The sequence below is a fragment of the Pinus tabuliformis genome, chromosome 3_2 (genome assembly GCF_031772625.1).
Source record: "Pinus tabuliformis cultivar Carrire ecotype Pingquan chromosome 3_2, CPIR1, whole genome shotgun sequence".
Taxonomy (NCBI): domain Eukaryota; kingdom Viridiplantae; phylum Streptophyta; class Pinopsida; order Pinales; family Pinaceae; genus Pinus; species Pinus tabuliformis.
The window spans coordinates 174,531,649-174,554,223 of NC_142302.1; positions in this window are offsets into that span (position 1 = coordinate 174,531,649).

Genomic DNA, 22,575 nt, shown 5'->3' on the forward strand with positions numbered 1-22,575 from the left:
AGTGATGGGGGGATGATAGATTTGGTAGCAAAATAGTTATTCAAACCCTAGGCAGCAAGTTTCTTAGAATGTCAAATGGTAGGGTTTGATCTTTTTTAAAACAATTACCATTCTTCAACCACCATGATATAAGCACCAAACTTGGATAAAAACCAATGATGGAGGCTCTACTTGGAAAATCTGTGTGTTTTTGGGCGATTAGAGCGAGTCCTGGAAATTTTCGGGCCCTCTGGTTGTATGCACCGCGCTCATGTTGTTTTACACTGCAAAACGAGGCCCAATGCACCGCTCCCGATGAGTGCGTCGCGCCTCCTGCCCAGTGCGTCACGCCAGTCGATTTTCACCCAAACTTGTCACTCACTCACCAAAATCGTTTTTTCTTGCTTCTCTTTGCTCTTGGAGTACAAATGAACTTCAAACACTTGGAGGAATGATTTATACCTGGAGATTTAAATTTATTTTGCCAAAACCCACTTTCATAATGTTTTTCAAATGACTTTATGTTCAAACTCTGTTTTTTTCACTTTTTCACTTCATTTGAGTTTTGTAATGAACTAAATGACTTGAGCTTTGCTTGTCTGGCAGGTGTTGAAGCTTCTGGGGCTAAGGAAAGAAACCAGGGTGCAGATGAAGGAATTTGCAATAAGGAAAACAAAATTTTCATGATTTTTGTACAATAAAAGCTAAATACTCTGTTTTTACATTTTCAAACACTTGGTGAGGAAATTTATTGATGTTGAAACCTCCTCATGGCCTGCTGGTAATTATTGGACATTTTGACACATTTTTTGACGAAACCTTAATGAAACCCTAGACCTAATTGACCATGAAACCCTAAAGACAACCTTTGCAATTTTCAAGATAGAAGATTGTATATGCTTTTTTTTTAATGAGCAAACATGAGCCAGCAGGTAGATAACATGAGGGAAACTATAGGAATGCCACTATCGTCAGATGATCTATGCGCCTAATGGAATGCAAATGACTGGGCGGGACACCTAATATGAAATGCAACAAGAGGATTTGATCTCTGATGGAGGGATGAGAATACCAACTCTAACATTGGCTCCAATGGGGATGGTAGCTCCTTGGAGGTGCCAAGAACTACAGATCTCTGGGAAAGCAGGCAGTGCCTTCGTCCATTGGGCTATGGAGTCAATAACTTCGACACAACCAAACTGAACTCTTGACTGAAAGACTCAATTTCAGGATTGAACGTGAATCAAATGGACTCATTTTCAAGACTGAAATTGACTGAAAGACCTGACTCTAACGAACTAAACCAAAACTGAAATCAAACCTCAGTTTCATAGCCTTCACCTCGGGCCCAAAACTGAAGAATGAAAACAACACACTCTTGCAATGGAATTTAAACAAACCGGTATATACAATGATGAATAGGACAGCAGAAAACAGTTCACACAATATACCGTTTGAGGAGCCGACCATTGACCGGTCCACCAGGATAGTCTTCGCCATTCAGCTCTTGCAAAAGGAAAGCATTCTGGCCCCGATGTGCTGCAATCTTGTATGGTCCTTTCCAAAGATTTTCAAATTTGTCGTGCTTACCTTTCTCTTCATTCCTTGCATCCCATTTCAACACTATGTCTCTAATTTCAAACCTTTCCGCTTTTGCTTTCCAGTCATATATCCTCTTAATTCTTTCCTGCAGCTTGGAAGTACACTGAAATACCTCCTCTCTAGTTTGCTGCAAATGTATCATTTGGTTGATCCTCCGCTGCAAACTATCGTCCTCACTGCCAGCTTCTTGCAACAGTTTTACCATCGGGACTGCCAAAGATGTCGGGAAGATTGTGTCCACACCATACACAAGCTCAAAAGGAGACATGCCAATAGATTTCTTTTGACTTACCCTGTCTGCCCAAAGTGCATTGACCAGCTTTTTGTGCCAACTCTTCTTGTTAGTTTCCAACAGCTTTTTGATGATGTTGACAAGAGACTTGTTTGAGGATTCTGCCAAACCATTAACTTGTGGGTAATAGGCAGTCGAATGCCCCAAATTGATTTGATACTTATGAAAAAAGTCAATAATTCTTTTCGATTTAAAGGCTATTGCATTGTCAGTGATCAACTTATTTGGACATCCAAAACGAGACAAAATATTGTTTTCAAGAAATGAGATAATTACCGAATCGGTGGCCTGCCTTGTAGGAATTGCCTCAATCCATTTGGTGAAATAATCCGTCGCTGTGAGGATCCACTTATGTTGTGCTAAAGAAGAAGGATGAATCTCACCAATAAAATCTAAACCCCACTACTGAAATGGAGCGCTTACTTCAATGGGTTTGAGTGGTAAAGGCTGCAACTTCCACTTACCTTGAAAAATTTGACATTCGTGACAACTGGCCACTGTTTTGTACAAATCAGCAAATAGACTTGGCCAATAGTACCCCACTCTCAAGATTTTATTGGCTATTGTCTTCCAGAAAAGATGGCCTCCGCAATCTCCCTTGTGAAAATCTTCCTTAACTTGTTTTGCCTCTTCTTCTACCAAAAAATTTAGCAAGACACCACCGGGATCTTTCCAATAAAGTTCACCGTTCATGATACAAAATTTTGCAGCCTTCAATTTCAGTGTCCTCCTTTTGTTCTTGGCCATTCCGGGAGGTGATGATAGATTTTGAAGTACATAAACAATGTTCGAATACCAAGGAGAAAGGAGGAAAATTTTTGATACCTGAGTGGGCAGATTTTCTTCATCTTCCTCAGACATAGCAGCAATTAGATTAATGTCCAAAGCATGCAGATTTGACTCAGCCATGAGTTTACCCAACCCCTGTCCTTTAATGAGATTTTTCGGATTGATTTCCACATCATATTCCAGCAAGGCAGCAATCCATTTGCCTCTCCTTCCCTCCGGATCTGTTTGGACTAGGACATCCTTAACAGCAGCATTAGGAACATAAGCAAGGATGTGAGAATGCAAAATATAAACCCAAAAATCTTTCAATGCTTTAACCAATGCAAGGGCCTATTTTTCAATAATATTATACTTCAATGCCGCATCCCTTATGGTTCTGCTGAAGAATGCAATTGGTTTCTCGAGCTGGTCTCTTTTCTGCATCAAGACCGCTGCCATAGTATGATTCGAGGCAAAGGAAAACAAAATAAAATCCTGAGTATAGTCCGGGCTGATCAAAACTGGAGCTGAAGAAAGAGCTAATTTCACCAAATTAAAAGACTTAACTGCTTCTTCGGTCCACCTTACTGCACTATCCTTTTTCAGCATGTTTGTGATTTCTCTTAAGTGTTCTGCAAGATTGGGCACAAAGCAACGTAAGAAATTTATCTTACCATTGAAGGATTGGATTTCTTTCTTACTTCGTGGGAAATCAATTTTTTGAATGGCCTCCACCCGAGCTGGATCGATGCAGATGCCCTCCTTTGAGATAATATGCCTGAGAAGCTTGCCTTCATCCATGGCAAACAAGCTTTTCTTTAGATTGAGCGAGATGCCATACTTCCTACACCGCTGAAAAACAATCTTCAAATGATAGAGGTGCTCTTCATCTGTATTAGAGAAAACTGTTAAGTCATCAAGATAAACAACTAGAAAAACATCTTTTTCATTGGCAAATGCTATATCCATCGCCCGTTGAAAGGTTGCACCAGCATTTTTCAATCCAAACGGCATCTTTGCATAATGAAAAGTTCCCCACGGAGTGGTGAACGCTGTCTTGTCACAATCATCCTCATGGACCAAAATTTGGTTATAACCCGAATAACCATCGAGTAGTGACATCCGTGATGCTCCAACTACTCGCTAAAGTATGTGATCCATCTTGGGCAATGGATAATTGTCTTTCAAGGAAACTTTGTTCAGATTTCTAAAATCAATGCATAACCGGATCTCACCTGTTTTTTTTGCGGACGGGCACCAAGTTTGAAATCCAATCTGAAAATCTGATGGGGACCATGATACCAGCTTTATACAACCTATTCACTTCCTTCTCAATTGAGGTCAGTAGCTTTGGATTTATTCTTCTTAGCTTTTGGCGAAAAGGCTTTTGATTTGGCTTGATCGAGATCACGTGTTGAATTATGCTTGTGTCATATGCCTTCAAATCTGAATAATCCCAAGTGAATACATCAGTAAAAGAGGATAACAAACTGATATATTTTGCTTTTACCTGTGGGGGAAATGCTTTTGATATTTTCACCATCTTGGGATTTTCAGCTGATCCGATGTTCACATCCTCAACTCCTTTTTCGGTTGGCAGCAAGGTCAGTTTTTTAGCCACATCATCCTGATCAAAGAGCTCCTCTAAAGGTATTAGACCTTTAGGAATGATGTTGTCTTTGAGCTACAAAACTTCCATTTGATTGACTTCCATATTCTCATCACCATCATCATACTCCATATCGATAGAAATGTCCTTGAATTTACCTTTGTTTTGCAGAAATTCATCGATCTCATCATCATCTTGGAACACTTGCCAATACCTTTGATTGTCGGGGACAGTTGGGCGATGCTTCACATGAATCTCAAACTTCTTGTTTGAATTCATTGGAATTTTCAAATTACTTGCTACTATTGCAAGTGAATCTGCAATGACATTCTGAGCACGGGGCACACAAGTTATAGTGTAATCAGAAAATACCTTCAAGATATCCAACACCGCATTGCGGTAGGCCCACATTCAAGGATGCTTAGCTTGGTACTCGCCTTTCACTTGCTTGATAACTAACTTGGAGTCGCCATACACTGAAATCCTCTTAGCATTTAATTTTCTAAGAACTTTCAAACCAGCAATCAAAGCTTCATATTCAACCTCATTGTTTGAACAGTCAAAAGCTAATTTATAAGAGCAGACCCTTACATTACTTGGCACTTTGTTTGGGGCGAAAACCGGGCTGCGTATCCAAATACCAATTCCAGCACCTTCCCTTCCTACCGCGCCATCAAAGTCCATACTCCATAGGCCTGTTTCATCCTCTTCCAAATGCTGAAATTCTTTTTCTTTTCCTTGTTGTCCATCAATATGTTGTTGTTGTCGGACTACTGATTTTTCAGCGGTGCCATCAAGTCTTTGCCGCTCTTGTCTCAAGACTTCTCTAAAATTTTCAGTAATCTTGGGAATGTCTTCTACTTCCACTAGTTGACTATTTACATCATTAAAACTATCTGAATACAAAAAAAATGACTCTAGATCAATATGTACATAATTGATCAGATGATTTACCGGTTTCTCCTTGTTGGTGATCATGTACTTCATTTTCTGTCCCTGGTATAGTTTCCTCATCTGACCGAACACGGGAATTGTAGCATAGGAGAAATCAAGTTGCATTGTCCCTTTTATCTTTGCTCCCCAAGATCTGGAAAGAAGCATGCCAAATCTAGGAGGTATATCCGCCACCACCACATCCATCAAAACATTTTTAGCCGGAATCTGATCCAAACTGACCACCAAATCCTTGATAAGCCCAATGCACCTTACTCTATTGGAATCGAAAGGGTAAAGGTCATGGTATTTCCTAGTGACGTCCAATCCTAATTTCTCCATGATGGCTTTCGGCATAAGATTATGAGACGCTCCGGAGTCAAACATAGCATTATGTAAAATAAAATCATGCACCCTGAGACTGATATAGAAAGGAGCAACATCACTATCTTGGGACTGACCTTCCAACGTTGGCCCAAAGATCAGCTCGGGACTGTCATCCTCCACATTTACCATGTCGGATGATGGATCTAAACTCAAAATTTTAGACACCTGACTTTTATAATTGCTGTTCTTCATCAGCTCGGTCAAAGGAATGGATATTTTCAACTTAGCAATTTCATTTTCTAAGTTAAAAACTGAAACTTTTTCTACCTCTTTCACTGGAACATCCTTCTTTTCCGTTTTCTCCTTTGACACATTTGGCTGGTTTGGTCTTTCACTTGCTGATGTCGTTTTGCTGGTGCTAGGATCAGCTGTCTCTTTTCCCTTTTTCTGCACATTAGTAGGATCATTCTTTGACGTTGTTGCCTCCTTCCTTTTCTGAATTGGATTTACAGGCACATCTCTATTTCGAAGTGAATATTTCCACTGATGAGCTGATAAAGCATTCATGTATCCTCTTTGGTAATCATCGGACTCTTCCTCAAGAACTGTCTCATTTGCCAAAATAAAATTTTCATCCCCTCGTTCAGCTGGATTCTCGGAGTACTCCTCATCTTCAATGATGTAAATTGGCATGTCATCGGGCGTAAAGAAATGATTTTCTTCTCCAATCACATTCTCCTCCTCTTCTGATTCCGGACCAAGTACAACATTCTGTTGTAGAGGTGTTTGCACTTGCTGCTGCGCTGCTTGATCTTGGGCTCGCTGCTCTCTTTGTTTGATCCTATATTGGGGCTGCTGCTGGCCACGGAAGTTAGGATTTCTGATTTGTGGTTCAGACTTGTCAAGTTTCAGTCTATCAAGCATATGTTCCACCTTTCGAAGCACTTGATCTGATGAGGAAGACTCTTCTTTTATTGTGACTTTCTTTTCAGCTCTTGCTCTAGCTCTCTTGGCTAGCAGATTTGCTTCAACGTTGACCGCAATCTTTTGCATGTCTTCCAAAGTAGCCAAATCTCTTTCTCTTAATTGGTAAGCCATATCAGTGTCAAAATCGTCCAGAAAATTAACCAAGGCTAGCCCCATGGGTGGCTTTATATGATCAGGGATTGCATTGTAAACTGAATTGAATCTAATACAGTAATCTTGAACAAACTCACTAGCGTTCCGCTTGATGTGCTCATATTCGGAAAGGATCTGAAGGGGATTTTTCTTCACTTCCCAGCGGTCTAAGAATTGTCTCTGTAGATTGGCCAATGTAGTGACGCTTGCAGCCGGCAAGGCCCTGAACCATTTCCTTACTTCACCACCAAATGTTTGTACAAAAAGTCTCATGGTTACATTTTCTGCATCAATCTCATGGAGATCGAAGAAATCCGTCATTCTGTCCACATGTTGCTGAGCTGTGACACCATGAGGAGTGCCATCAAACAAAGGAATTTTGCTTTGATAATCGGCGGGCATATCATCCAAATTTTGAGGCAGTGCAAGAGGTGCAAAACGAGCAGCCATTGCTCTTGGTGGATTTGCAATCGGTCTAGGTGATGTTGGGGGAGTGGGTGGAGCTGATATATGGGGGGTATCAGGAGGTGTATGCGGAGGTGAAGCAATCTTGGCTGTTTTAGGAGTAGAAGGAGTAGATGGAGGTGATACTACTGTAGATTTTTTATCAGAAACAGTAGGTTGCACAGGAATAGTAGGAATGAAAGGAGGTTCGGTGGGAATTCTTGAACTAGATGCAATTGCAGATGACCCAAGGGTTGCAGAAGCAGTCTCTAAGAAATTAGCAATATTAGAAGCCACAATTGTAGTTTGGAGCTGGTTCAAAATATAATCATCAATAGATTTATTGGCCCTTTCGGTTTCAAGGTTTCTAACAAACTCAGGATTTAAGGTAGTTGAAGCAACAGCGCTTTCAGATTTGGTTTCAAACAAAGACAACTCAAACTGCTCATCAAATTCAAGATCCTCAAGATACTCAAAACCAACAGGACACGATTGAGCTTTGAACACGGGAATAATAGAACTTCCTTGGCGAACGATTCTTGGAATAAGATTGGGATTTTCATAGACAGGAGGAGGATCAGGATCCGGATTTGCTCTGGTATGTCTTCTGGAAGCCAGTGTGTTATTATTTCCAAGAAATCAAATGGACATTAACAACTTGTTCAGCCTATCAAATCCTAAACTTATCATCCAAAAGCTTAGAATTCTCAGATGTACTGGGGTGATCTGCAAGTTAGATACTCCATTTATAAAACTAGACCGGAGATTGACTGAAGTAGCGTTTATCTACTTGCGCTAATGCAAAGCAAAAGCGTTTCGAAGGCTACCTGGATAATCTTCAAACTCCATTTGTAGTGTATAAAATGAAGAACACTAACAAACAAATAATTTAATCCCCAGTATGGTCAAAAATATTTTAGGGCCTAGATTTACCTCAGGCTGAAAAGGTAGGATCCAGGGCCAACATCAAACCACACTCAGCCTGGTAGCTAGCCCTACCAGGTCAGGAGAGGGCTCTCTCCGAGTCAATCTCAGCAAATAATGATCTATGGGGCTTGAGATGACTGAAATATCTTCTGATTTTAGGCTAGGTATATGTGCAAAAGAGTTGATTTGATAAAATGGAGTTTTGTTGGCTCAGAGGGAAAGGCACATTTTGGGATGCGGGGATTAAGGCTCAGTTTTGCAGAGATCTCAATGGGGCAAGGTAGGCAATCATTTTGGCACTTAAACTTTATTGAGATGGAAGGAATAGACAGGTGAGGTGTTGAAGAGGGCAAGAGAAATCATGAATCCTCCCCAAACAGCTGAAAACATCAAATAACTAAAACAAACTTCAAGTAGAGCACTGCACTTTCAATGAATTCTACTTACACTCTTGTTTGTTTAGTTCAGAAGAAATAAGATAGATAATGGCATGCAATCACATAAAAAAATTCACAATTACAAAGAGAAGCATTGTACCAAGACAAATTTCCACATGAATCCCAAAGAGTGCTGCAAATCCTGGTCTCAATTCCTTAGCCAAAATACTGAAAATGAATGTACAATGAAGCTCAAGGATTTCTCAAGAGTCAAACCATGCTAATGACTTAAACATAACATAATATAGACAAATATAGCTCATCCTTACCTCTAGGGGTCGAGCTCACAAGTTTAGGAGCTGATCCAACTGATTCTAAACTGAGAACTAGAAACTAGGCAACATAACAGCATGCCTCTAGAAACAAGGGAACTGATTCATTCAGTTTCAAACAACCTCTAAACTGATGAATCTACCTCTACAAGTGAAAATCTAACATATTTACATCATAATCCATCAATTTTCATCATATTACATCATAAATTTTCCATTAGGAAAGTGAAAAAGTCAAACTAGGCGAAGCTGGGCGAAAAACAGAGCAAAACTTGGTCAAACTGGCAATTTTTCCTCTATGCGTCGCGCCTGATTCTCTATGTGTAGCGCCTGTTTGGACCCACTTTTGGAGGCCTTCCCGATGTCCAAATGAGCTCTAGGTGTGCTTGTTGGAAAGGTCTGCCTATCTACTTTCCAACCCAAGTGGAATTTTTCAATTTGGCCTCCATTTTCCCCCCCAAAAGTCCATTCTCCCAACACTGCTTCCTGTGTGTCAAAATAGGGGCAGTGAGGTCATTTTTTGAGTGTTTTTGACCTTTTTGAGGGCTCAAAACCTGCCCAAATTTCTTGGCCATAGGTAGGAAAGTGTAATTTTGCATGAAAAATCCAAAAATGCTGAGTTTTGTGATTTGGAGGCCTCTAGCAAAAGCGAGCGCCACGTGGCGCGGCGCATAAGGCAGAAAAACCTATTTTTTGTGCCAAAAATTTGCAAAAATGCAAAAAGAGTCTTCTCTATCAAGTGTTGTGATGGGCCAAGGAAGCCTTAGCCAATATCTGAAGTCCTTCATCCTCTTTTTTCCTCCTTGATGCTCTCTTCAACTTTGCTTTCAAATTCCTGATTCTCGCTTGGCACACCAAGTTCCGGGACAAGTAATGATATGACAAGTTTCTAAGCATATTCTTCTCATTTATTGCCTTCTCCAGCTTCCTCTCCAAGTGGATATTGACTCTTTCGAGCCATGACTCCCTGTCGGCATTGATCTCTTGCTCCAATGAAGTGAACTCCACCCTCCTCCTTCGGGCAGCTTGGCGGTTTTGCCGAATGTTTTGCAACTCCATAACCACCTACTGATCCTCAAGTTGTTTATTCCTCTGCTCCAAGTACTGTATAGTCCATTGGGCTCTATCCAAGTTGGTAGACAAGGCATCAATGTCCGCCTGCTGCTCCTTAATGATCTCTCTAAGATTTGCGCTTTGTGGGCCCATATCGGTATCATCACCCTCAATGAGGATGAAATCAGTCTCCCGCTCACCTGATGGTCCTTCCTCCTATAGTGGCCTCTTTCCTCGGTCCTGAACCTGTTGTGCTGATGATGGAAGCGAGGCCCCTTCCACCCCGGGTGGAGATAACACTCGCTTTGCTGCTGCAAACAACCGTCTAGTGCCCCTCTGATAGGTGATGAACACCGGCACACTAGCAGTCTCATGGCCCTCATGCTGATAAGAAGGTCCACCTGTCTCATGCCCAGCCTCTAAAGGTCCTTGTGAAGCTCTGAAAAACTCACGAGAGATGAAGTCATCCCAAGTGATGCCCTGTAAACCAAGCTGATGAACGACCACAATTTTGATGAGAGCAAAATGATAAATACTGTTGAACTGCTGCTGAGGGGTCTTGTGTTGCACAAGAGTGGTCATCTTCTCTATGTTTCAGCATATGAAGTAAGGAATGTTCATCATCCGAACCCGAGTAAAATGCATCAGCAACCTGATGTGATAAGCATACAAGCGGGAGAACCGACCCTCACAGGTGAAATACTTCATGATGAGTTTCATTAAAGGAGCATATTCATCCTAGAGGTACCAAAAAGGAAACATTCGCTTGAGCTGTCTCAAAAAAACCAGGTTTGATGTATGGTTCATAGTGCTGCCGATCAATTTTCCGCCTCTTGTTCCATGGTTCTCCAATGTTTGGTATGTCGGTTGCTAATGAAATGGTTTCTGGTGTTAATGTGAAAGTGACACCAGCAAGAGTGGCTTGATCACCATGTAAATGCAACACAAATAAGCGGGCCAACTCATGATGAAACTGAATATTAGAAACCTTCTCACAAAATTCATAACATGACTGATGCTGGAAACAAAAAATGGCAAGAGGGCAGGCCTGTAATTCAGTAAGAGTGGTTGGTTCCTCTCTGATATGTCTGCCACCTCTATGAGGCCTCCTGGGTGCATGTCCCTCCGTGGGTGAGTCACTTTGGGTCTCCTCTTCATAATCATATGAAGGATTAGATGCCATAGCTGCTGGTAGAAAAATTGCCTTGGAGAAATAGGTGTTGATGTGTCAAACTATGTTGGACTGCTTTTTGGTGATGTGCTTGACCTCTGCCACCAAGGGAAAATAGTGAAATGAGGGAGTATAAGGGGAGGGAAAAATAGTGGGAATTTTGGGACTGTTGGGATAGATTTAGTTAGGGAAATATGGGATGTTATGGGAGTTTTTGTATAGGATTAGGGTTTGGGGTTTTACATTTGGAAATTTGGGAAAGGGAACTTGGAATAGGGGATTAGTGAATTTAGGGGGTAGGGGAACTTAGGGAATAAGAGAATCAATGGAAAAAATGGGATAAGGGAGTGATGGGGGGATGATAGATTTGGTAGCAAAATAGTTATTCAAACCCTAGGCATCAAGTTTCTTAGAATGTCAAATGGTAGGGTTTGATCTATTTTTAAAACAATTACCATTCTTCAACCACCATGATATAAGCACCAAACTTGGATAAAAACCAATGGTGGAGGCTCTACCTGGCAAATCCGTGCGTTTTTGGGCGATTAGAGCGAGTTCTGGAAATTTTTGGGCCCTCTAGCTATATGCGTCACGCATCCAACCCAATGCGCCACGCCCTCCGTATGCGCCGCGCTCGTGTTGTTTTACACTGCAAAACGAGGCCCAATGCATCGCGCCCCGTGAGTGAACCGCGCCTCCTGCCTAGTGCGCTGAGCAGGTCAATTTTCACCTGAACTTGTCACTCACTCACCAAAATCGTTTTTTCTTGCTTCTCTTTGCTCTTGGAGTAAAAATGAACTTCAAACACTTGGAGGAATGATTTATACATCGAGCTTTTAAATTTATTTTACCAAAACCCATTTTCATAATGTTTTACAAATGACTTTATCTTCAAACTCTGTTTTTTGCACTTTTTCACTTCATTTGTGTTTTGTAATGAACTAAATGACCTGAGCTTTGCTTGTCTGGTAGGTGTTGAAGCTTCTGGGGCTAAGGAAAAAAACCAGGGTGCAGATGAAGGAATTTGCAATAAGGAAAACAAAATTTTCATGATTTTTGTACAATAAAAGCTAAATACTCTGTTTTTGTTTTGAGGAAAAACACATTTTCAAACACTTGGTGAGGAAATTTATTAATGTTGAAACCTCCTCATGGCCTGCTGGTAATTATTGGACATTTTGACACATTTTTTGATGAAACCCTAATGAAACCCTAGACCTAATTGACTATGAAACCCTAAAGATAACCTTTGCAATTTTCAAGATAGAAGACTGTATATGCTTTTTTTTAATGAGCAAACATGAGCCAGCATGTAGATAACATGAGGGAAACTGTAGGAATGCCACTACCGTCAGATGATCTATGCGCCTAATGGAATGCAAATGACTGCGCGGGACACCTAATATGAAATGAAACAAGAGGATTTGATCTCTGACGGAGGGATGAGAATACTGACTCAAACACCCCCTAGCAACTGACAAGTTAGGATTTAGGTCATGGGGTTGCACTCTGAAATCACAGTGGTAGTGCGGAGTAGAATGTAGTGCTGAAAGTAGTGAATAGCTTGTACGGAAGCCAAATCCAACTTCTCGACATGAGAATAACGTGTCTCGGTGTCAAGGAGATGGCAACTGAGGTAGTAAATAACATGTTCATTTCCTTCGTCATCATCTTGTACCAGCACCATGACAATAGTACTAGAGGCTATAGTTAGATAAACAAAGTAATCGTGATGATAGTTCGGGGGATGTAGCAAAGGAGCATTGATGAGGACAGTCTTTAGGTCATTGTTACACAGTAATTTGTCACTGCCTTCATCCCAGTCTTCCTACTGTGTCGTGAGTCCAAATCATTCATGCTCATGCTCTCTGATGTTTCCAAATGACCCACTTTGCCAAAGTTTCTGCATCATCGCGACTGTTGTAAAAATAAATGCGATGATGAGCGCTCCAAAACAGACGAACACGCTGCCATCGTAGAAGTACACATGATTCCCACGATGGTCGAATTTCATGAGACAGCACGACTGTTGCTTATATTTGCTCGTGATGACATGACTTTCTACGTTATGTAGTAGCGATGTCAGCGCTCCAGCACAGTTATGTACCCGCAATGATCCAGTCTGGGCGAGCTTGTTCTAACAGTAGGCCTTCCAAATTACTCCAGACCTGGTTGTTGGCCTTGTATATGTCGCCCTCCCTTCTCTGGCATGTCTGTTTCGTCATTTGAGCCACCTTCCTTGGAGATAAGCTCATCTTCCCACCATTCATGGAGACTCCTTCTCCTATTTAAGCCTCCACCATTGTTATAAGCTGCTAGTTTTGGAATTCATAGTGTTTGGAGTGTTGCTGATAGTGTGTGAGCTTGATAGGTAGCTGGTGTGACAAGTGTGGGATTGTTAGAGAGCTTAAGGAAGGTTGTGAAGTGTTTTGATCTTGTGTAAACTTGTGAGTGAGAGAGTTTTGTCTTGGGAGATCTATCTTCAAGGGTGAATGCTTGAGGAACTTGCTGGTCAGACCCTCTTGAGAAGGATTTGACGTCAGAACTATGGTTGTATTCTTCTTTGTTTATCAATAATAGATGATTATCATTATCGTTCCACTCTTATTGTCTTTATGATGGTGATTGAGTTATATCCTTTCTGACTGATATATAGTTGCATCTATTGGATTTTATGCTTGTGTTTGTATCGTTCTTTGCATGTGCAGGTGTCTGTTCACGAGGATCGTGGGGATTGTGACCAGCTGGAGCAAAGGAACGGGAGCGACGACTCTTCTACAAGTACTAGCGTTGGAATCCAGGTAGGCCTTCATAATCGGTCTTTAATTTGCAATTAGGAACCTGCGTGTTAGCGTTGTTTGATTGTTGCTAGACCCTATTTGGACTAGTAGGGATCGCCTCTGTCCGCAGAGGGGATTTACCTCCACAACGATTTGGCAACTCCACTGGGGATTTACCTCCACAACAATTCTGCCTCCTGAACCTGTTGGTCTTGCTATCCCCTGCTGTTCTCACTTGGTTTATGACTTTTTTTTCACTGTCTGTAGATTGAAGCACTCTCTTGTGAGTTTTGTTGAGCGAATCTTGCCTTTTTGCCTTGTGACCTAGTTTTATTATTCCAAGTTTGTTGGATCAGCTTTTCTTGGTTACTCGTTTGCAAAGGTTCGTTTACTGCTTGCTATTGGTTTGATTGAGCCTTCCTCTTTGCTTGCTTTTTCTTGGTTGTTTAAGTGATCGTTGTTGAAGCAATCTTGACATTGTTTCGATTTCTTTTCACTACCCGGACACAGATCACAATTGTTTGGGGTCAACTGGGAAACTATTTGTTGTTTTGTGATCATTTCGTTTGCGTGAAAGCCCTCAAACCCTCTTATAACTAGCATTCATCGAATGGAATGATATATTTTGGCATATAGTTTGCATTTAGGGAATTTTGAGAGATTACATACGGTAAGGCCTAAAAACTGAAACCTAATACAAGATCAACTTTAAAATGAACTGAATGAACCTAAAAACACATTGGAACATAACGCACATTGTTTAGAGGTCTAGGCTAGAGACGTGCTCCGGCGTCGTTAAACCTAGTGACTTTTGTTTCACTTAAGGTTGGGTGATTCCTCCTTCCATGACGCAATAGTGGTCTAGCACAGATTTGAGCTTCCACGTACCGTCGAGTATATGGGGAGGCCCCACTAGGTTATCATCCTTCATCCATAGAAATCCGTGTCTGCCGCCTTACAAGTCGTAACGCACCGAACACAGCATTCGGGAAGATTGACTGCCGTACGGAAAGTCCTTGGTTTTCATATGACTGCCAAGGTGTATATGCAGTTTTACGGATTTGTTTGGTAAACCCTTTGCCTAGTTCTCCAGAGTAGTCACTTTTGATCCTTTTCGGACTCCCTAAAAGAAAAGGCTCATCTGAGCATTTGTCACTTCGGGCTCATTAAACATTCGAAGGCGACTAGAGTCATCTTTTTGTCCTTTTCTCGACTCTTAAAAAATGAAAAGGTCAAGTTATGTCCTTGCATCTTAAAATTTATTCGGCCACGATTCACATCTACCTGGTTAGATCTTGTTTGCGTTAGTTTGAGTAGGGTTCTTTCTCGTTTGTGATGGCAACTTTTCCGGAGTTTACCAACCCAAGCATCCCCTCTGATAGGAATCCTGGTCATTTCCCTCCTTTTGGAAATGTTGGTGCTCCTTACATGGCAATGTTGTCCCTTCCTGGGTTAACTGTTGGGTTGCCTGTTTGGTTGTTCTCAACCTCTCTGGTCCCTACCGTCTCAACTGCTGGTCAATCAGTTCCTCCACCCGAACAACATCATGTTGATTCTAAGGTGGACCTCTCCCCTTCTTCGCCTGTTTCTGCGTCCTCATCTTCTACTTTGCCTGGTGAAAGTCTGGATTCAAGTAACCAGGTGGCTAAGAAGAAGACGAAGAAGAAGAAGTCTCCTAAGCGAGAGGTTAAAAGTACAACTCAAGTCGAGCCACCTTCTGCTCCTCCGCGGAAGGTCAAATTTCCTTGTAGATTGTGCAAGGATGACCACCTTCTTCATGATTGTCCTGGCATTCCCAGGATCCTTGAAGTATGGTCTCGCGATCCGGCTCGTCCCTCATCATCCTCTGAAGCTCATGGCGATGCCACCCTATCAACTGACAACATTCAGAAGAAAGGGAAGATTCGAATCCCCTGTAGACTATGTGAGGGCAATCATCCCCTTCACCTTTGTCCGCTCATGGATAAAGCTTCCGCTGTTTTGGAAAGTCTTACAGCTTCTTCACCCCAACTTCCTGTTGGTTATCAGAGGCTCTCTTCAGACCCTCTCCCTGTTGACAAAGAGATTGACTTAGATTCTTCTCTTGTCCAGGCTCCTCTTCCCGAACCAGGTTGTGCCAAGCCTGTTCCAGACCAACCATTGGTCGAAAAGAGTGTCGACTCGAGCTCACCACCCGTCGATCACTCTGTTTCGGAAGAGCATCATGCCCATGTTCTTCTCGTCTCCTCAGATTCTCCTGAGTCCATAAATGACTCTCCTATCCCAGCTGCTCCCGAAAGTCCTTCTTCGGTTCCTATGGAGCATGGGGGCAATCATACGGTTCCCCCACCAAGTAGTTTGGCCGTCTCCTTCGACTGGAGTCACCTGACTGCTTTCCACCTTCCATCCCATGTGCCTTTCCAGATTACAGTACTTGCCTATGATAAGGTAGTACCTGGCACTGTTTTGGATGAAGGTGCGTATGTCAGTCTTATGCCATCCACTACTTGGCAAGCTTTAGGTTCCCCGCAGCTTGGGCCAGTGGCAAAAAATCTGTTAGCAATTGACGGGGGAATAAGTCAACCTCTAGGGGTCCTCCCAAAATTTCCTATTACTTTGGGAGGAAAAATCGTCTATATGGACGTGTTGGTTGTCTAAGGTGCTTTAGATTTCAGTCTTCTCCTTGGCCGTGACTATGTTTATGCCATGGGGGCCCTTATCTCTTCGCTTTTATATGTGGTTTGCTTTCCACACAACGGAAGAATCGTGACTATAGATCAATTATCGTTCTTTAGTCCCCTGGTGCCTCCTGCGCAGCTGCCACCCCCTCCTTGTTTTTACCCACCAGTTGTGTCTGCACCACCGCAGGTTAACTACGTGGCTACCTACCCCATGCCTTTATCCCATGATGATGCCGTCGTGCATAATGTCCTGGGGGCATTGGGTCCTGACTTCCAAGATGTTGTCCTTCCACCGGGAGTGCCATTCTTGGAAGTGACGACTTCCTGTTCATTATGATGAAGTTCATTCGGAGCATAGTTCGTGTTCCTATGTCAAGCTCCTTAAAAAATGAAACTGCGTCTGGTCCAAGGATAGTTTTGATCTTGTGGCGACCTCATTAAAAAATGAAACAAGGTGTTCGAGCATAGTTCCTGCTCTTGTGTCAAGCTCGTTAAAAAATGAAACAAGGGTTATGAGGATAGTTCTTTTATTGTGTCAACCTCATTAAAAAATGAAACAACTCCCCTTTCCAAATCGAGTCTTTTGATCAAGATCTCGTAAAATCCCAGTCGAGTCTTTCCAATATCTCAAAAGTGAACCTTCATTCCATCCACTTTGTTGAATGTAATGAAGCTTGGGGGGCATGTACCTCGTTTTGTGTCATTATGCTGGGGGCATGCAAACTCATAACAAGCATAGTTTTTCGTTTCAAGCTTGTGTAAACATGAAACCAAATCCAAGTAGAGTTCTCCATGGTTCAAGCTTGTGTAAAAATGAACCCATACCCATTTCACATCTCGTGATTGTTGTCTTTATCTGCTAAATTCTGCTAGATGAGCCTTGGTTGTTTTCTGTAGGAATTTACAGGGTAAGTTCGTCAGACAGAACACCAAAGGACACCACTCACAACCAGATCGCAGATCAATACACCAGTATTTTTGACGTGGTTAAAACCCTCAAAGAGGGAAACAATCCACGGCCTGAGCCAATGCGGCCACTTCAGGCAATTTATTAATAAAAGAATGAAAATTTACATATGCTTCTCTCATGCACAGATTACCCTACAAATGACCCTCCATGTGCTTTAAATAGAAATCATGGACCAATCGGGTGTCAAGCCACGGATCAAGTGTCGGTAATACCGAGGAGAGAATGAACCGTCAGATCACTACATATCGTGACAGTCAGATTGTAAGTTACAAAATGTACAACGGTAAAGAAACACACTTTACCTAACTCTATACCTAACTCTATACTAGACAAAGTTGTACTTAACTATTTCCTATGTGTCAGAATATCCTAACATCCCCCCTTAAGAACAACTTGGGATAGGATTGAAGGATTTACAAATATGACACAATAGGAGAAGGAAGGAGGCACTAGAGCCTATCCCCCCTTAGTGACAACTTCCTGAACTCCAACCATAAATCGAAGTTTAGTGAACTTCGCCTCTGTGAGATCCTTTGTGAAGATGTCTGCAACTTGATCATCTGTTGAACAATATTGCACTTCAAGAACATGGTCGTGAATGAGCTTTCTGATGAAGTGCATGTGCAGTTCAATGTGTTTTCTGCGCTGATGTTGGACTGGATCTTTGCATAGTTGAATGGCACTTTGATTATCACACCAAAGTGTAGTCGGATGCTGCTGCTGAAAGCCAAACTCTGACAGGATCTGACGAAGCCACAAGGCTTCCTTACTAGCTTCTACGGCACCACGATACTCTGCTTCTGCTGATGAAAGAGAAATGGCACCTTGTTTCTTGCAAGCCCATGTAATAGGTCCTGAACCAAGAGTGAACACATAACCGGCAGTAGACTTCCGATCATCAGGGTCACCAGCCCAATCGGAATCAGTGAAACCAACCAATAGAGGAGCTGCTTCGGCACTGTAATGAATCCCAAACTGAACTGTACCTCGAACATAACGAAGTATTCTTTTAGCTGCTTTCCAATGACTTTCACGGGGATTTTGCATTAACCGAGCAACAAGGCCAACAGCAAAGGAAAGGTCAGGACGAGTATGGGTTAGATACAGAAGTTTTCCTACAAGTTGACGGTATAAGGTAGCATCAACTTCAGGAGAAGTACAAGTGACTGAAAGTTTGACTCCAGACTGGAAGGGAGAAGGGGCTGGCTTACAGTCTTCCATGTGAAAATGACGTAGAATATCACAGGCATACTTGGACTGGGAAAGGGAAATACCCTCCTTGGATTGCAAGACTTGAAGACCGAGAAAATAATGCAAGTGTCCTAAGTCTCTCATTTCAAATTTCTTTTTTAAGGCTGGACTTCACATGGTTTATAAGGTTGGGATCACTACCGGTAAGGATAAGATCATCAACATAAAGGACAATAATGATAAGAGACTTGCCCAATTTCTTGGTGTAGACAGTATTGTCAGAATGACACCTAGAAAAGCCAGATTCTAAAAGAAAGCTATCCATTTTGGCATACCAAGCCCGAGGAGCTTGCTTGAGACCATAAAGGGATTTCTTAAGCCGACATACAAGGCTGGAGTCTGCTTTTATGAAGCCAATGGGTTGTTCCATGTAGATTTCTTCATGCAAGTCCCCATGCAAGAAGGTAGATTTAACATCCATCTGATGGACTTCCCATTTGAACGAGGCAGCAAGGGAAAGAACAAGGCGGATAGAGTTCATTTTGGCAACAGGGGAGAAGGTTTCAGTGTAGTCAATGCCTTCAACCTGTGAAAACCCTTTAGCAACAAGACGAGCTTTATGTTTATCGACTTTCCCATCTTGTCCATACTTGGTTTTGTAAACCCATTTGCATCTAACAAGTTTTCGTCCCTTTGGTAGAGGAACAAGATCCCATGTATCATTTTCCAACAATGAATGATATTCTTCATTCGTAGCTGCTTCCCAATCTGGATGGCCTGAAGCTTCTGCAAAGGTGTCAGGATCATAATTTACTGGAGCTTGAGCCAGTAAAGAAGAGGCTCTCTCGAACTGAGAACGTGTACGTCGCTGATCTGTAGATCACCGGCAAGATCACCTGCTGCATCTCGAGTAGCATGAACCCATTTTGGAAGCTGAGGAGCTGAAGGAGGATCCTGAGATGGTGGAGGAGGATTGTCATCCTCACTTTCATCATCTGAAGAAGAAATGTCTTCAAAAGTAGAAGAGATAGGGAGAGGTGGCACATCCGCCGGACTAGGCTCGCAGGCCAATATATTTTCATCAAATTTTACATCTCTTCTAATGATAACATTTTTGGACTTAAATGGAATAAGTCTATAGCCTTGACATCTTCAGAATATCCAACAAAAGTACATTTTTCACTCTTAGGTTCTAAAGCTTTATGCTTTTCATCTGGAATATGGGCCCACGCTTCACTTCCAAAAACACGAAAGTGACTGACATCTGGTTTGATTGAGCTCCATGCTTCTTCTGGAGTGATATTCTTTAAAGCCTTAGTAGGAGTGCGATTTATTATGTAATTTGCACAGTTAATTGCTTCTGCCCAAAAACTAAGACCAAGTCCTTTAAATTGTAGCATACAATTAGCCATTTCCTTTAAGGTGCGATTCTTCCTTTCAACTACACCATTTTGTTGTGGAGTATATGGAACAGTATGTTGCATTTGAATTCCATTCTCAGTGCAAAAGTTGATGAATGTGTTTTTAACATATTCTCCGCCATTATCAGATCTTAGCTTAAGAATTTGATGTCTAGATTGTTTTTCAACAAAGGCTTTGAAGGCCAAAAATGTGTTAAATACTTCACTCTTGAGTTTTAAGAAGTATACTCAAGTGCGTCTGGAGAAATCATCAATGAAAGTTAAGAAATACTTGCAGCCAGAGAATGAAACAACAGGAAGTGGACCACATAAATCACTATGCACAAGCTGTAAAGGGGCTAAGGCGTGCCAAGAGGCACGTTTTTCAAAACTGTCCCGATGATGTTTTCCGAGTACACATCCAGAACAAACACCATCTCTGCAAGATACCATAGGAAGACCTGTCACCATATTTTCTTTACATAGATGCTGAAGGGAGTGATAGTTTAAGTGACCAAATCGCTCATGCCAAAGTTTGCTCACTTCATCGTTATGAGCAACAAATACAGAGGGAAGATTTGATGACCCAAAGTTGTGAAACGTATACAACCTTGTATCATCATCAGCAATGCCAGTAGCCAAAATCTGTTTAGGATCTCTTAAGTCCTTGATTACAACATCATGAGGTGAAAATTCAACGATTTTACCTTCACCTGAATGAGCTATCTGATATACAGATAGAAGGTTGCAGGATAAGGTTGGAACACATAATACATCATTAAACTGACCATTGTCTAGATGAACAGTTCCAGTCCCTACAACACTAAGAGATCTATCATCACCAACATATATATTTTTGGTGTTACAATCATTTAAAGAAGAAAACATGGCTTTGTTTTTGGCCATGTGATAAGAAGCTCCAGAATCAATGAGCCACTCATGAGAATGAGAAGAAGAAGATACATTTAATGCATAGCCAGACCGAGATGCTTAACAACCACATGCAGAAAGTGCCATTCCTGAAGATGAAGTTGAAGTTGAAGATTGCCCCAAATGGATGTTATGCTTCTTCATTGCTACTTCCAAGGCTTCCATCTTCTTGAAGCATTTTGATTCTAAGTGGCCATCTCGATTACAAAAATTGCAATGTCTATCAGTCTTCTTCCCTTTTTTTTTATTTGTCTTATCATTTTGTTGAAATGATTTTTCATTTTGGGGCCGAAATTGCTTAGGACCCTTGTTTGGTTTAGGACCATTCTTTTTAGGATATGATTTCTTAGGATTCTTTGAATTTGGTTGCTGCTGGGCGGCTAATGCTTTCTTGGAAGAGTTTCCAAGATTAAGAAGACCAAGGTGTAAGAGTTTTTATTGTTCTCTTATTAAAGAATCACAAAAAGAGTCAAAGGAAGGGGACTTGTAGTCTGTTCCTTGAGAAATGAAGGCTTCTCTTGTAGAATGGAAGGTGGAAACAAACACAGAGTAGGCTGGTCCCAACTTAGTAAGAATGGAATAGATAAGGTTACTATCTTCTTTCTTAACTTTAACACCTTCCAAGAGATATCTAAGGGTCTTGAACTTTGACAAGAAATCTTCAATGCAAGAAAAATTATTAGGGTCCAATGTAAGCAACTCATTTTCAAGTTGATGGGCTCTAAGTTCATTTTTAATCCCAAAAACTTTATTGATTTGTTTCATTGCTTCATCAGGAGTATCAAGTTCTGCAATATGGAATCTAAGATCTGGAGAAATAGACATCCCTATCAATCCACGTGCTTGATCTTGCCTATTTTCCCATTTAGCAGCCTTATCTTCATCCTTCGGTTTCTTTTCTTGGCCTGAGGCTATTCTGTAGAGACCTTTACTTCTAAGTAAATCCTCAATGTAGGACAACCATTGGAAGTAGTTGGTGCTGTCAAGGGTAACTTGGTATTGACTTTCCATTTCAATGGAAACTGAAGCTAAAGATGCTGAACTAAGTGTTCCAATGGATAGATCTCGAAAAATTAGGCTGGTTTAAAAAAACGGCTCTGAAAACGGCTTCCGGATGAAGAAGTTATGGCTTTTTAAAAAAAGTTGTTGAAGTTGCCGACGAAGTGCGGGAATGTGCGAAAATGAAAAAGTCCGCCCCCACAAAATGGAGACTTGAACCCAAGACCTCTACTCTCTTAAAATAGCTTTGAACCAATTGAGCTATACAAAAAATTTGAGAGAGAGAGAGAGGGGGGGGGGGCAACGGCTTTGGGTTGCGTTCTTGCTTTGAGAAAGCTCTTTTTCCCTACAAAACAAAAAACACAAAACCCAACACGGACATGCAAAGAAAACAAACCTTACGACTTGAAGTTAGCTTTAGCCGAAAAACTAAATATTTTCAAAAATGAACCTTGCGGCTCAAAGTTAGCTTTAACCGGAAACTAAATATTTTCCTCAATGTTTCTGATTTTCCGAGATCACCCTAAGGCGCAGGGAAAAGAGCATACGCATGAGAAAAATCCTTCCTTTCTGTTTCTGATTTGCCCAGATCGCACAGAGTCGTAGGGCAAAGAGCATACGCAGAAATGAAAGGTATAGATCCGGTAATTAAAAAAGCTAAATAAACCGAAACCAAAATAAACAGAGAGAAAATAACTGTAAACTGCAAATA